This window comes from Canis aureus, chromosome 5 (genome assembly GCF_053574225.1).
Source record: "Canis aureus isolate CA01 chromosome 5, VMU_Caureus_v.1.0, whole genome shotgun sequence".
NCBI classification, from domain to species: Eukaryota; Metazoa; Chordata; class Mammalia; order Carnivora; family Canidae; genus Canis; species Canis aureus.
The window spans coordinates 5,495,797-5,509,833 of record NC_135615.1 but is presented as its reverse complement, the minus strand read 5'-3'; the positions used below and the strand labels follow the sequence as shown (position 1 = coordinate 5,509,833).

Below are 14,037 nucleotides of genomic sequence, written 5' to 3'. Positions count from 1 at the left end.
TCTTGCTCGTGACAAGTCAGTGGCTGGTTCAGGTGACTATTTGAAGCAGCTATTCTAAGCCTTCCAATATGCTTCCTCCATCTAAGCACATGCTTCCATCAGGGAAGAGTGGACCAGTGAATCAAACAGCAACAGTTAAAAGATTCTACATGCATCACTTTTGCTTCATATTTTTATTGGCCATAGCAAGTCACATTGTCATGCCTAATTTCAATGAAGAGGAGAAATGTGACTCTTGGTAATCCTAGTGGTAAAGGAGAAACATATGTGACTACCACAGTATTAAGTATATAAAAAACAAGAGAATAAATAAGTATTTTTAAAAAGATAATAAAACAAAATAAACATAAGTTTTCAAGTATATCATTGTTTAAATTTATAATAAAATATGTATTTAAAAAATTGGGTCAACTTAAAGTTATTTAATAACAATTATTAAAATTTAGTATTTAGATAAGAGGAAAGGCATTTAGGTCATTTATGAATGACTGATGTTTAATAGATATGGAGATGTTAAGTCTACTTGAGGACAAGGGTGATGGTTTTTATATTGCTATTCTTGGTTATTTAGGCACATACAAGATGCTCAGTAAAACTTCGTTGAAGTTAATAATGTTCATTGTTTTAAATTATTCTTCTCCATTTGGTTGACTGTCTTAAAATATAGTCCATTATAATTTTGCTCAGAAGCAAGGCCAATTTTCATTGTTTTTATCTACATTAAAATTTTACATTTAATTATAGTTTAAATTTGGACCACAAATGCTTGAATCACTAGTGGTCTCTTTCTCCTAGTTTGTCTCGGGTATGTCCAGTAGGACAAAAGACTACTACTTTACTGTTGGAGTTTGTGATCTACCATCTTGTCTTCTAAAAACAACAACAACAACAACAACAACAACAACAACAACAACATTTACCTTTAATATCTGTTTGGCAACTGCTGTGTTGAAGAGATTTCACAAATTTGAATAAAGAGGGCAACAAATACCGAGTGGCAGTTTTGTTTGTTTTAATTTATTCATGATCATGAATGTAAGAATAGTATACTTGCTTTCAAAGATAGCATATGATGATGATGGTGATGATGATGGTGATGATGATGATGATGATGATGCCTCTCTCTCTATTGTTCTTTCCTTTTGCTTTTGACTAAGTCTTTGTCATTTAAAAAATAAATCAGCCAAAGAGAGGACCCAGTTATTCTTTGACTGGATAGATCAAGAGCAAACCAGAAGAGAATCTCTGTCTCTACCCAACTGAACCTCGTTTCGGTACCGTCACTTCTCTATTTATGGATGGTATGTCTGAGATGTTGTCTCTATCCTAGAAACCAAGAACTTGTCTTAAATCAGTGCCTCTCCAGTCTGTGCCATGAATCCCGTGAATCTGTAAGAGTCCATGCCCTTTGATGAGTTTGCTGCTCTTGGATTTGTACAAAATTTGTTTGTTACTTGGCAAATGGGACACAGCTGGCTTCTGATTTAGAGAGTGTTTTAAATTAGTTACCTCCTACCTTAACTTGATCATTTAAATGGAAAGCACTATGGCTCCAACAGAGTAGACATGATATAAAAACCATTTCCGACACGAGTATCTTGCCTCCTCAGTTGTGATGGCTACTGGTATCTCTGAAGGAAAATAAATAATAAACAAACAAACAAACAAATAAATAATAAATAAATAAATAAATAAATAAATAAATAAATAAAACACAGGTTCTGCGATTCTCACAAGTGGTAAACTGTCTTTGCATTATTTAAGAAAAGCTTTAAGTGTTCGATGAATGTGCTTAGACTAATGACAGTTGATGCCAAGAATATAGCAATAATCCAATACCATTTTGTAAAGTGGCAATTTGTGTAGAAATTGCAGAAAGCATCAACACATGCTGGGAACTTTACATATAAGTGAGCTATAGCGTGGGTGAAGGAGTTATTTATTTGGTCTTTCATTTGTAAATAAGACACTAATCTTTTCCTTCCAAGGAGTAGCTAGGCCAGTTATTAGTAAAAGAATATTGATAGCCTTTGCTCATCATGGCAAAATTGAGGATCCTGACCTTAAAAGTCTTAGTATTTGGAGGAGCCTTAATAAGTCATTTAGGAGAACAGCATTCCATAGTTGAAGATGGCTAGATCTATAATCAAAATATTTGGGTAGAGTCCAGGCTATACTATTACCTGTCAGCAATTTAGCTTTCCTCATCAAGGCTTATATGATCTGGTCTAGGGAACCTCTCTAGTCTTGTTTGATAGTCTTTACTTCTTACTTGCTCCATTTCAGTCCCTATGCCATTTCTCACACATTTCAAAAGAAGTGTTCTTGCTGCCAGGCCTTCTGTTCTTCCTGTTCTTTCTGCCTGGGATGATCTTCCCCCAGAGACAAGCTGACATTTATTGGGCAGATCCAGTATGTTCCAAGGGGTTATAAATGCTTTGCATGTTTGTTGTGGTGAATTTTCATGATAACCGTATGAAGTGTGTAGTGACACTGGATGGATGAGAAAGGAGGCAGAGTGATCTGGCAAAGGCAGGATTGGAACGAAGGCCTTGGCTCTCACAAGAAGTGCTCTCATAGTACACAACACCCAGGGTGTGGTTCCCACTCTTCCTTTAACCTCAGAGCTCTTTCTTGGTGAGCATTTCCTGACTATCTTATTTAAAGTGGAATTCCTGTGACTCTTTCTGTTTACTTAGCTTTATATTTATGAACAGTACTACATATTACCTGATTGATAATGCCTGTTTACTTGCTTACTTCTTTGCTTATCTCCCTCACTAGAATATATATTCTATGAGGGATGGACATTGTTCTGATCCGTGTTACCACTCTATCCCCTGCATCCAGAAGTGTACTGAAATGTACTGAGAGAGGATACGAATTGAGTTAGAATTTTTATCGGGTTTAAGGTATCTTACTCTTCAAACACTTGCAGAGCACCATTTTGTGTCAGATTCCATGACAGTTTGTGGAAATAGGAACGTGAATGAGAATGATGGGGACTCCTACTTTTCTGCTTTTCCTGATGCTTTTCCGGCATCCTAGAAGAAACAAACATGCAATTAACAGACAGTTGCCCAGGATAAGCATCCTTTTAGGGCAAATATAAGGTGCAGCAGGGAAAGGAGGCTTTAGGGAAAGCTATTCCGAGGGGTGATATCCGTGTTGAGAGCTGAAGGATGGGCTGAATGGGGATGCAAGACCATTTGGGGCAGAGCAGATGACAGAAGTCCCTGAGAGGGCACATTCCAGTTTATTATTTTTTTAAAGATTTTATTTATAGAGACAGAGAGAGAGGGGCAGAGAGACACAGGCAGAGGGAGAAGCAGGCTCCATGCAGGGAGCCCGGCGTGAGACTCGATCCCGGAACTCCAGATTCAGGCCCTGGGCTGAAGGCAGGTGCCAAACCGCTGAGCCACCCAGGGATCCTCCGCACATTCCACTTTAAAAGCAGTTCACTGTGACTCAGATATAGACTACGAGGGCCAGAGTTTACTGTCTGAGGCTGGAGAATAAAGTTGGGTTTTCAAGGGTCTTGAAAACTATTCCAAGAAGCCAAGACTTTATTGTCTGAGCATTGAGATGCCACTGAATGATTTTTAAATCAATGTAGTTTTGATTTAGTATCTGATTCCGTTTACCACCTTCAGCCACATAAGTTGGCAGCATTTCCACTTTCTGGATGGGACGAATAAGGCCCAGAAGAACACATTTCAATGTTGGTGGAATTGATTTAATTCTCTTAATGACAGTGATATCAGGGCTTCTAACTCCTACCTTCCCACCCTCTCTCCTTCCTTCTTTCTGGTTGTTATTCTTGTCAAACATAAAGCTATTTATCCACCATCCTTAACTTTTTCCAAGGAATATCCATGCACTCACACAGCTTCTAATAACCAGACCCCTGAGTGAAAGCCAGTGACCTCACGGGCGGCAGGGCTTGTTTGTGGCTGGATACCATATTGTGCACCGGGCTGGAATTCTCTGTTCTTCCTCACTAGGAAGCTGGATTTGTACCAGGAACCTCTTATCTGAAAAGGCAGCTCTAGGCTGGGGAGAACAGAGCTGGTTTGACGAAGTGGAGAGGCGCTCAATGTTGGTCTGGCCACGCTTTGGGCATGCGTGAGCGCTCACAGCAAAACACAGCTGGCATGTCTAATTTTAGCCTTGACTGCCTTGAAAAGGGACCCTTAAAGGAAATATATTTTCGCTGAAACCATTTGTATTATAATGTAACAGCCGACAGACATGTCAGAATATTACTTATTATTGGTGGGGAAAAACTCTGTCAGGTAATTGTGCTTTTTTTTGTGATGACATCGGGAAAGTGATTAAAGCATCCCTGAATCAAAATCATCATAGATAGACAGTGAGAGAACCAGAGCTTTTATTTATGAAGACGCCTGTAAACCTAATGGGATACCTCCTTTGATGCTTACAAAACGGATGTAAGGGTAAGAATGATCATTTCGGCTATGGCAAGTGGGTCCTTGTGATCTGACGATGCAGGGCTTGCTAATAGTAGTCCTGGCATAGACTCTCAAATTTCTTCAATGCTTAGCATCCTCCGTGTCGTCCGAGAAGTAAAAGGTTAGTTTCTGGACCGGGTCTTGGATTCATCTGGCTTTCGTATGTTAACAGGTTCTGAAAGCATCTGGGACACACTTGTTCCATTTTAACCAGCACGGGTCGTCCGTCTGCTTTTATTTTTGTCTTTCTCTTCCTTCCTCCCTTCGTCCTCTCTTCCCTCCCGTGGTCTTCTGTGTTTGCTTTAGCAGTGTGGCTTACCTTGCCACTTGGCAAGAAAAAAAAGGCAGCTCTTGTGTGGGGTAGATGGAGGGAAGGATAAGAAATAATCCACCGCCCGAATTTGAGTTCCCTGGGTTCAGTTCCAGCGGCAGCAGCTTTGCTGCAAAAATTGCTTTGCTGTTCGAGATAGCCAGCAGAGGGAATCAGGACTTTGCTTGCAGCAGGGGTTGAAGCAGGCTTTTTTTTTTTTCTTGGAGGAAATACTGCAGCTTTCTGGACTGCATACCCTGCTCCCTGGAGAGGTTCCACCCACCAGCTGGAAGGAGAGGAAGTGAATGAAAGGACAGGAGGAGCCCGAACACCATGTCACTCTGGAAGGGAGACAGCAGCAACCAGGCTGTGCAAGGTTGTTTTGTTTTGTTTTCTTTTCCCCTTTCTCTTTCTTTTTTTTTTTCTTTTTCATTTTTTTGTTTTCTTTCTTTCTTTCTTCTTTCTTTTTTTCCCTTTTTCTTTAAGGTGGGGAAAGAGACAAACAGGAGACAGGAAGCTGATCTGCAAGGATTCGGAGTTGTGCTAAAAAGACTTTGATTTTTTTCTTCTCTCCCTCTTTACAAACGCTGGCAATTGACATCACTACAGACAGCCTGGGTAGAGAACAAAGTGCCTCATCCCAAGTGGACCCTGGCAGCTGGGGGAAGGAAGGCAGGATCTGGGAAGGCTGTGTGTGTGTGTGTGTGTGTGTGTGTGCGCGTGTGTGTGTGCGTGTGTTGTTCTACCAATACCTTTCCTTTCTTTCTTTCTTTCTTTCTTTCTTTCTTTCTTTCTTTCTTTCTTTCTTTCTTTCTTTCTTATTTTTTTGGTGTGTTTCTTTTTTAAATTCCTGCCGTGTTGGAACTAGTGAGTGGTGGAAGACGAAGGATCTCTGAAGCCTCATCAGTCATCGGGACCATCAGGAATAGTGGTTTAAGAGGACGCTCGGCCTGGGGCACCATACCGTGTCATCGAGTTCCCTGCCTCGGAGATAAAGATTCCAGCTACATGGGTAAACGCCTGGATCAGCCACAAATGTACCCCCAGTACACTTACTACTATCCTCACTGTCTCTAAACCAAGGTATGGCTCGACCCACAGTCTGGCAAGCAGTGTGTATCCTGCACTTGGGATGGGAAACAGGCATGTGGATTATTATTTACCTCCCCTTTCCCATCACCTCTTCCTGCTTCTTTGAAATTAGTAACATAGCAATGGAGTTAATGAGGCAGAGGAGAATATGAGAAGAAAGCAAGCCCTGGGACTGTGGTTTTTCTCTTCTAGCAGAGATAATAGTTTCGCTCGTGTTCCTTTGTTGTTATTTGGCAACATAAAGATGTTCCTGATATCCGTAGTAAAGTGCTTTGCAGATGGACAGGGTTGTTAGAAAGGAGATTGTGACAGTGATTATCAGGAACAACAACGATTTCAGAGGCTTTTCTGGTGAGCTGTTCTTTGTGGCTCTGAAAGGGTTTTTCTCACTGGATAGGATGCACCAGGGTGGGGGCAACTCAGACTTTCAATCACAGAGTATAGAATGAAAGAAGGTGTGGGAAGGTATAGTACGACTAACTGACGTCCCGTAGAGTTTGTTTGGGTGTGCTTTTGTTTTTGTGTATTTGCCTTACATATTTTATTTTATATGGAGGGTGATCAAGACTCTAGAGACTGAAGTTTGGAGCTTTACAATAGATGTTCTTTACTTTTCGAAGCTCTGTTTTTCTGTGCTGGCTGCCATCAGGAGGCCTGTGGGTCTTGAAACGGGATGAAATATAACTGATGATAATTGGACACGAATTGGTTAAATACTTTAGTCTTGGGATCCCTGGGTGGCGCAGTGGTTTGGCGCCTGCCTTTGGCCCAGGGCGTGATCCTGGAGACCTGGGATCGAATCCCACGTCGGGCTCCCGGTGCATGGAGCCTGCTTCTCCCTCTGCCTATGTCTCTGCCTCTCTCTCTGTGTGTGACTATCATAAATAAATAAAAAAAATTAAAAAAAATTTTTAATACTTTAGTCTTTATGTGTGTGCGTAAATGACCATTACGGGGCCAGTGGAAAGCCCACGTAACTAAGCAGTGGGCAGTGCCAACCATGAACTTGATCCTGCAGTTCAGACCTGAAAGGCTCTCAGGTGTGAAATCACTGCTCCAATTTGTCAGTTAAATTGGACTTGATGAGTTGGGGGGGAGGGTGTCGGTAGAGTTATCGCTTTGAATGTATGGGTTATGTTTCTTTACAGGTGATATTAATTTTGTATCGCATTAGCCAGACTCCACTGTCTTCTTAATAAATAAATATGCGGAGAGTGACCAAGGCGTGCCTGAGTGATCTGTGCTGCCACCGGGACTCGTTGATGGGATTAGTGTTCGGTAATCCATGCTGTAGTTAGCTCTTATTTATTCTGTCTCCTCCAACAATGCCTATTTGTAAACCAGACGAGGCAGCAGACTTTCCGAATTCTATTAAAAATTGTTGCTTTTTTTTCTTTCTTTTTCAATCGCTCCATGACTCGCCCTGCCCCTGCAAGATCTCCTCACATTGCTTTTTGCCCTTGTGAGCATTTAGTTTGTGGGGCTGCTGCTTTAGTAGACCAGCCCTCCTGCTCCCGTGCAGTGCAGTGTGTTTTAACTCTTTGGGGGATTGGGTGGAGAATGCTGTCTGCCTTCCTCAAGGAAATGGCAAAGCAAGGGCTAGTCTAAAAGAGGAAATTTATAGTCATTCCTCATCCCCCCCAAGAAATAAAAACAACAAACCCAAGGGTTCCATGAAAAATATCGGACATTCCATCCCTTTTACTCATTTGGCTAAATTTTTCCAAATGTTTCAAAATTCATGCTTTCTTTTTGGTTCTTTTTTTGACTGTGAAGCATATTCAGAAAGGAAACTTTAGATAAAAATGAATGGAATAATTGCTTTCCTGACTGAGATTTCTTTTAACTTATTGCTAGCAGGAAATAATGTCTTGCACATTATATTAAGGACAGGATGTTGGATGAGCTACACTGATGGGAAGTGTGTGTGTGTGTGTGTGTGTGTGTGTGTGTGTGTGTGAAGAGAGAGACTGGGAGAGGGAGAGAGAGAGGGATTGAGGTAAAGAAAGTGCAGTGGTGAGGGAAAAGAGGAGAGCCTGAAAAACATAGAGGGAATTTAAAAAAAATCTGTTTTGGGGTCCTGTGTAGTTTAGTGTGTAGACAGGCAGCATCTGGATCTTGTTACTTTCAAGCTAGTCAAAGCCATCAACTTCTGGAACATTTTTAAAGAAGGTAGATCCATTAGGTGACCTAAACTGATATTCGGGCAATCAGATCAGGGTGGTGGGGTATAATATAGGATCAGCTACTTTGGCTATCATGGTAGTTCATATTGATTATTATGTTGCAAACTTTCGACAGAGCTGTGAAGTTGTCGAATACTGTTTCGGTGGCTCTGAAATGATAGACATTAATAACATTCCTGGAAGCTGAAGATGTGAAAACGTGCCCTGCTTTGAAACTTGGGCACACAGGGAATGAGAATAAGGATCAATCATACTTTAAAATGTGGGGACTTTCTGGCAGCATGAATACTATGTAAGAAAGTACTATCATGACCCAGTATAGCATGAAAACAACTGGGTTATTTCAGTGTTGTCTTTTTGCTCCTTTTATATTTTTATCTTAAAATATTACCTATAATAATTCTGAGGGGAATACATGCTGCTCATGTTTATTTGGTAAGCAAGCCTTGGTGGAATTCACAAAATCTACAGTCCTAGCCTTGGCTTATAGTTATAATCTATTTTAAAAATCAGAGCTATTTAAAATGATACTGATACATAAAGAATACTTATGGTTGATAAAAATAGAGTTCTGTGGTTGACTATAAAAGTCATATTCTGGTGACATCATAATAATTTAAGCTGTCCTGTAAAACCAGGTGTTCTTAACTAATCAACAAAAGCCATTTACTGACATTAGTTTGGGGTGAAGAATCTTTATGGGGTTCTTAAAGAACTCAAGGTGTATCATTGCATTTATTCAGACAGTACAAAATACTGAACGTTTTCTTTCTACTTAAATGTGTGTGTTAGATACAGCTGCTCTTTTCTTATGATAAAACAAAATGAGAGTAGGGTGTCTAAATAAATGGAAAGGTTTCCCTTTCCTCCAATGCAATTAAAGTTTTAGAAAAACTTGGGGCACTTCCCTGCTTTCTCTGATCCTCTTATTTTCCCATCACATTAGAACTAATTCACTACCTTTGTTGCTTAAAAAGAAAAAGAAATTAGAAATAAGTTACTTATGCTTCTCTCCCTTTGAATAATTTTCCAAATGCTTAAATTATTATATTAGATAAATGTACATAGAAGTAAAATGAAAACCCAATGACTAGCTGATAGCTATCTTGTAGCGGTATTGTTCTAGGATGCATGTTTTCCAAGACCTTGCATTAAAAGCTGTCATTTGTCAATTTTCTTTTGGCCATTTTTCCCCCTATTAAAAGAAGCAATTTAAAAAAGAAACATTGTGATTGAGCAGAAAAGAAGCAATCTTGATGACATGTTTTAATACTTACATAAGAGCCATAGCCAGATTTAAAAAAAAAAAAAATCTTCATCAAAACGAATTTGCTCTTTGAAGGCCACCAGGATAATCAGCAAACTTTAGAGAAAGGGGACCAAAAAATAGCTCATTAGCTTAATGATAATATCCATAATCACGTTTGATTGAGTCACAACCTAATATTTCTCAGCAATTTTGTTATAGCCCATTCAAAGCAAGCAACCTGTTGCTATTGCATTGTGAGACCCAGGGTGAATCGCAATCTGAGTTATTTTGTGGAGGGTTTCTTGGAAAGGCAACTTAATCATAACTAGGAAGGCTAAAAAAGAGTAAAACATGGTCACAGCCTGGTGAATTGATACTTTGTTGCTGAGAAAGATATTTCCCTCATGTGTGGTATCTGGAAAACTTTATCACCTCCCCAAAACTTTAAAATGCATCCAAACGCACACAGCAAGCTAGTCCTTCCTTCCATTTCCTTACCCTGACCGGGTCACGATGTTTCTACCGATCCAGGGCATGGTTTCTACTCATGCTGCTTTTCCATCAGCCTACTGCTTTCCCACCTTGGACCATCTGCTTCCCCTGAAGATCTTGCAGAAAGATCTGTGGGACCCAACAGAGTTTTTCTGGCTGCTGGTACTCAGATCGTATTCAGAACCTGGTGTGAAGTTGGAGTTGGGGTCAGGTATAGGGAGTAACTCATCAACTGCACACTGACTTCAGGCTGAGTTTCCAACCATCTGCAGCCTGGACAGCTGCTCATCTCTCAAAGTCTAGCTAGAGCCCGATTGATTGTGCCATAGAGAGAGCAAACACTTGAAACACGAAGGACTAAGGAGTAGGGAAAGGAAGAGAGAGGCTCCTATGGGGCAAGGGATATTCTCAAAGATGTGAATGTACAGATCCTTCAAAAGCAAAACAGGACAACCCCTTAACATGCTTCTTGCACATGAAAATGTAGAAAATCCTTCAGAGGGAGGGAAAGAGTTTAGGATTTCCTTAGTACTTCCTGCCTCAGATTTGCATTGATAGCCAGAGTTGGTAACTTGCCAGTTTTAAAACAGCCTTGAAAACTCCCAAGTTCTGTTTTCCTTTGAAAGGCTGAAACATACAAAACTGGTTTTCTAAAAATTGTCCAGCAATAGAACCTTGAGGTACAACTCCAAATATGTCTTTCGCTTCAGGGGGTAATATGAGAGCATGAAACTATGATAAATCTTGTTTGTCTCATTTGAGAATGTACACAATTTTAATTGGTTTTGAATAAGAGAAAAATAGTAACAAGGGGCCACTCTCCCTTTCTAGTTGTCCTGTTTTCTTTACCTCCTCCCCCATATTAAATTATCTTTGGAATTGTCTTTTCTATAATGCAGCCATTGTTCTCACAGTACTAAGTTTAGTGCCTAGCTAAAAGGAGGAGCTATGTAAAAAGTTCATGTTGTTGTTGTCTTTCTCTCCAGAATCATTCTTAATTCAAAAGAAACCTCATGTCAATTTGTTCTAACAGTATCTTCCTAACAGCTTCCTTTCGCTTTCTCTCAGTTTGGGAAAAGAACAATAGAATTATAAATCAAAATTATTTCTCTGAAGTAATTAAATCTATTAGAGGGTTGGAGGTAGGGGTGATTTGCAGGGAGGGAGACAAAAGAAGAGAAGTAGGATGTAAGTTCATTTCAGGTCTTTCTGGCTCCAGGAATTCTGGAAAGCGTCATTATTGCACTAATATGATTTTACACAATCCTTTTTGACATTATCAGTCTTTTTGGCAGAGAGAGGGCTCAGTCACAATTACGTCCATGCCAAATTCTAAGAAAACCAGTCTTTCTTTAAAAGAAAATCTTTGTAGTGTTGGACTTCTTATTTGGAGTAAATGGTTGATGTTTATCCACAATTGGCTTCGAGTACTACATTAAAATTGTGTTTTGTAGCAGTCTTGTAAGCCACAGCTGTATGTGATTAAATAGTGTAATATCAAAAGCGTGTGAGAATAGGCTTTTTTATGCTATAGCTGTTGCACAGCAAGAGAGTAGATGGAACCAGAGGGAGAGCCAGGGCAACAGTGTATTTATGTGTTGTAATACCTGCGTCGAGGATACACATTGCTGTTTTTTGCAGTAGTGGGAAAATGCTGACCTATCTTGGATGTCATTGAAAAATACACTTTTTGAAAATGGACATGGACCTATCATACCAATTTTTATTTTAAACAGAGAGTTACTGTTTAATTAGAAAACACATATTTACCGAAGGGTCCGAAACATTTGCAAGTGGAAGGATCATAATGATTTTCCATGCAGCACACATTCAAATAACAAAAGTGAATTTCTCATTTCTGTTTTGAAATCATAACTTTTTTGCTTTTTTAAAAAAATTTTAAATGTTTTTTGCTGCTTTAAGCTGTGGAACTATTGTAAGAAAATCATCAGGCCATTTATCCCTAAAAAAGAGTGACAGGTAATGAGGAGAACAAAATAGGCGGTGGTATGATTCTTTTTTTTTTCTTTTCAGATATTTGGAAATATAGTATTTGGTTTTGTATGCCTATTGTTCCTTTGTGGCCACTGTTAAGAAGTACATACTTGTACAAAGGGACACACTTTTGGGTCTATCTCTTTAGCAGGATATCATAATAAGGAGATTTATTTTTCATGGGATGGTTAAACTATAAAGTTCTTGAAAGAAAATATTCATGAAACCTGTCATCTTGAGTTTTCTTGAGCTTGTGAATCTATAGGATACTAATAAGAGATTTACTAGTACGTCATTGTTTTCAGGGCCTTGAAAAAGCCTGTAGAAGTAGCTGTTGGTTTTCAAATTTCAGGCATTAAAAAGCAATTTGGAAAAGGAAAAAAAAGAGGGGGTTGACAGATAAGTTGGATTCTGTTTGTTTTGTTTTTCATGTTGATATAAGCAGCAAATTTGTTCACATTTAAACTTTTTTTTTTCATGTAGATTTACTGGTCAGGAAGTATATACCATGTGGAATCAGTAACTGGGTATAGCTTTGGAATTCAGAACATTGACATCTAATAGATAACAAATTTCAAGAGTATGGATAACAAATGCTGAGTCATGGAGTCTGGTTTTGTTTTATTGCTGTGGAGGGAGGGAATTCTCTGATTTGTGTGTCAATGGATTGGTTTCAGGTTCTCTAAGATCTCTTCCAGGCTTAGTATTTGTGACTCACACTTTGAGACTAAATGAGCCTGCTTTGATGTATTCGTGGTACTGGGAGATGACCTTGGTTTTGTGCTGTCAATGAGTTTTGTTCAGGTCCCCATCCTTTCTCCAGAGCAGATCAAATACTGCTTTGCCCACTCTGGTGATTGATGAATTTAACTATCTGCTTCCTTTGCCAATCTAAACCCAGTGTACCAAGAGAAACACATCCATCACCTGGGAGTGGGTGGAGAGCAGCTCCCAGGGGTAGGACAGAATGACAGGCATCATTTAATCATGGTCATTGCCAGCTTTGTTATCGTGGTTAAAGTTTTCTCCTTTGGGTAAAATTAGAGCTTATCTAAAGATGGTGACAGTGTGATGCTTTACTTTTCTTCATTTAACTTCCTCTCTGCAGGTGGTTTCAGAACTGAATGGGTAGGCATATGTTAGGCCTAACCAGTGGGGTGATGGAGGCAGAAGGATTGCCTCATTAAGGCCCTGACAACCCTAGTTTTGTGAATGAAACTAGGAGCTAGTGCCAATATGGAAATGACAATTGATAGATGAAATACTATTTTGACTGGAGGTTATAAATCCTTAAAACCCCTAAATTGCTGAATAGTAGTCTTTAAAACATGAGAAAAGAATACTATAGTAACTCTAGTATATGGAGTAGTAGGAGGAAGAGAATTACTTCTCCGGGACACATAAGCACAACCGTTATCTTTCTCTCTTTTTCTCACTAAGTACCCTTCTCATTCCCCCAAAAGCTCCTATTAGCTGAATTAATGAAAGTAAATAGAGGGACGCCTGGGTGGCTCAGCGGTTGAGCGTCTGCCTTCAGCTCAGGGCATTATCCTGGAGTCCTAGGATCCAGTCCCACGTCAGGCTCCCTGCACAAAGTCTGCTTCTCTCTCTGCCTACGTCTCTGCCTCTCTGTCTCAGTGTCTCTCATGAATAAATAAATAAAATATATTTTTTAAAATAAAGTAAATAGAACCTTGAATTTTGTTTTTATGAATGATAGCCAGATAGAAAAAAATAGACTTGACTTCATACATAGTTCAGGCAACCCTGATAATGTCCTGTCTTATTGTGTGGAAAGTAAGAGACAATGGAAGAAAAATAAATCTTGCTATATTCTAAGTATTGGTACTAATTATTTTAGGTATGGAGTTTTGGTTTCAGAGTTAGCTTTCCTACCATTATATTGTAGGGTTAAGAAGTTGGTATACATCACACTTCATATGCTAGAATCTTTGGCTATTTCATTCTTAACTAATGGTTTTCAAGCTGAATATGAATCATGCATAGAATTTAAGGAGAGTTTTTGAGGAGCCTTCCTATTTTTATCTCGTGTACTGCTGTCTATTTATCTTAGTCACATTGCTGATTGAGGACGATTTAATGAAAACGAAAATGGAAAACAGAATACTAACTGTCTGGGTTTCTGGACCGGTTAAGATACCTTAAAAGGTTTCCTTACATATGCGAGTCATATTTGAAGCTATTATCGATGTCTGTAAACTCTCATATTGCCCCTTTTAA

General features: G+C 39.3%; 1 protein-coding gene and 1 long non-coding RNA gene across 3 annotated transcripts in view; one reads left to right on the top strand and one right to left on the bottom strand.

The window, feature by feature from the left end:
• Positions 1-14,037, bottom strand: part of LOC144313247 (MAM and LDL-receptor class A domain-containing protein 1-like) — a 41,048-nt gene that overhangs the window by 13,980 nt on the left and 13,031 nt on the right. The gene's annotated exons all lie outside the window — the stretch shown is intronic.
• LOC144313629 (uncharacterized) overlaps positions 4,240-14,037 on the top strand; it is a 41,459-nt gene continuing 31,661 nt past the window's right edge. The window contains exons 1-3 of one of the 2 annotated variants that reach the window (XR_013379260.1): positions 4,240-4,593; positions 5,010-5,158; positions 5,651-5,865. This is a non-coding gene — a long non-coding RNA (uncharacterized LOC144313629). The remainder of the gene's footprint in view (positions 4,594-5,009; positions 5,159-5,650; positions 5,866-14,037) is intronic. The other variant, XR_013379259.1, reaches the window with a different exon arrangement.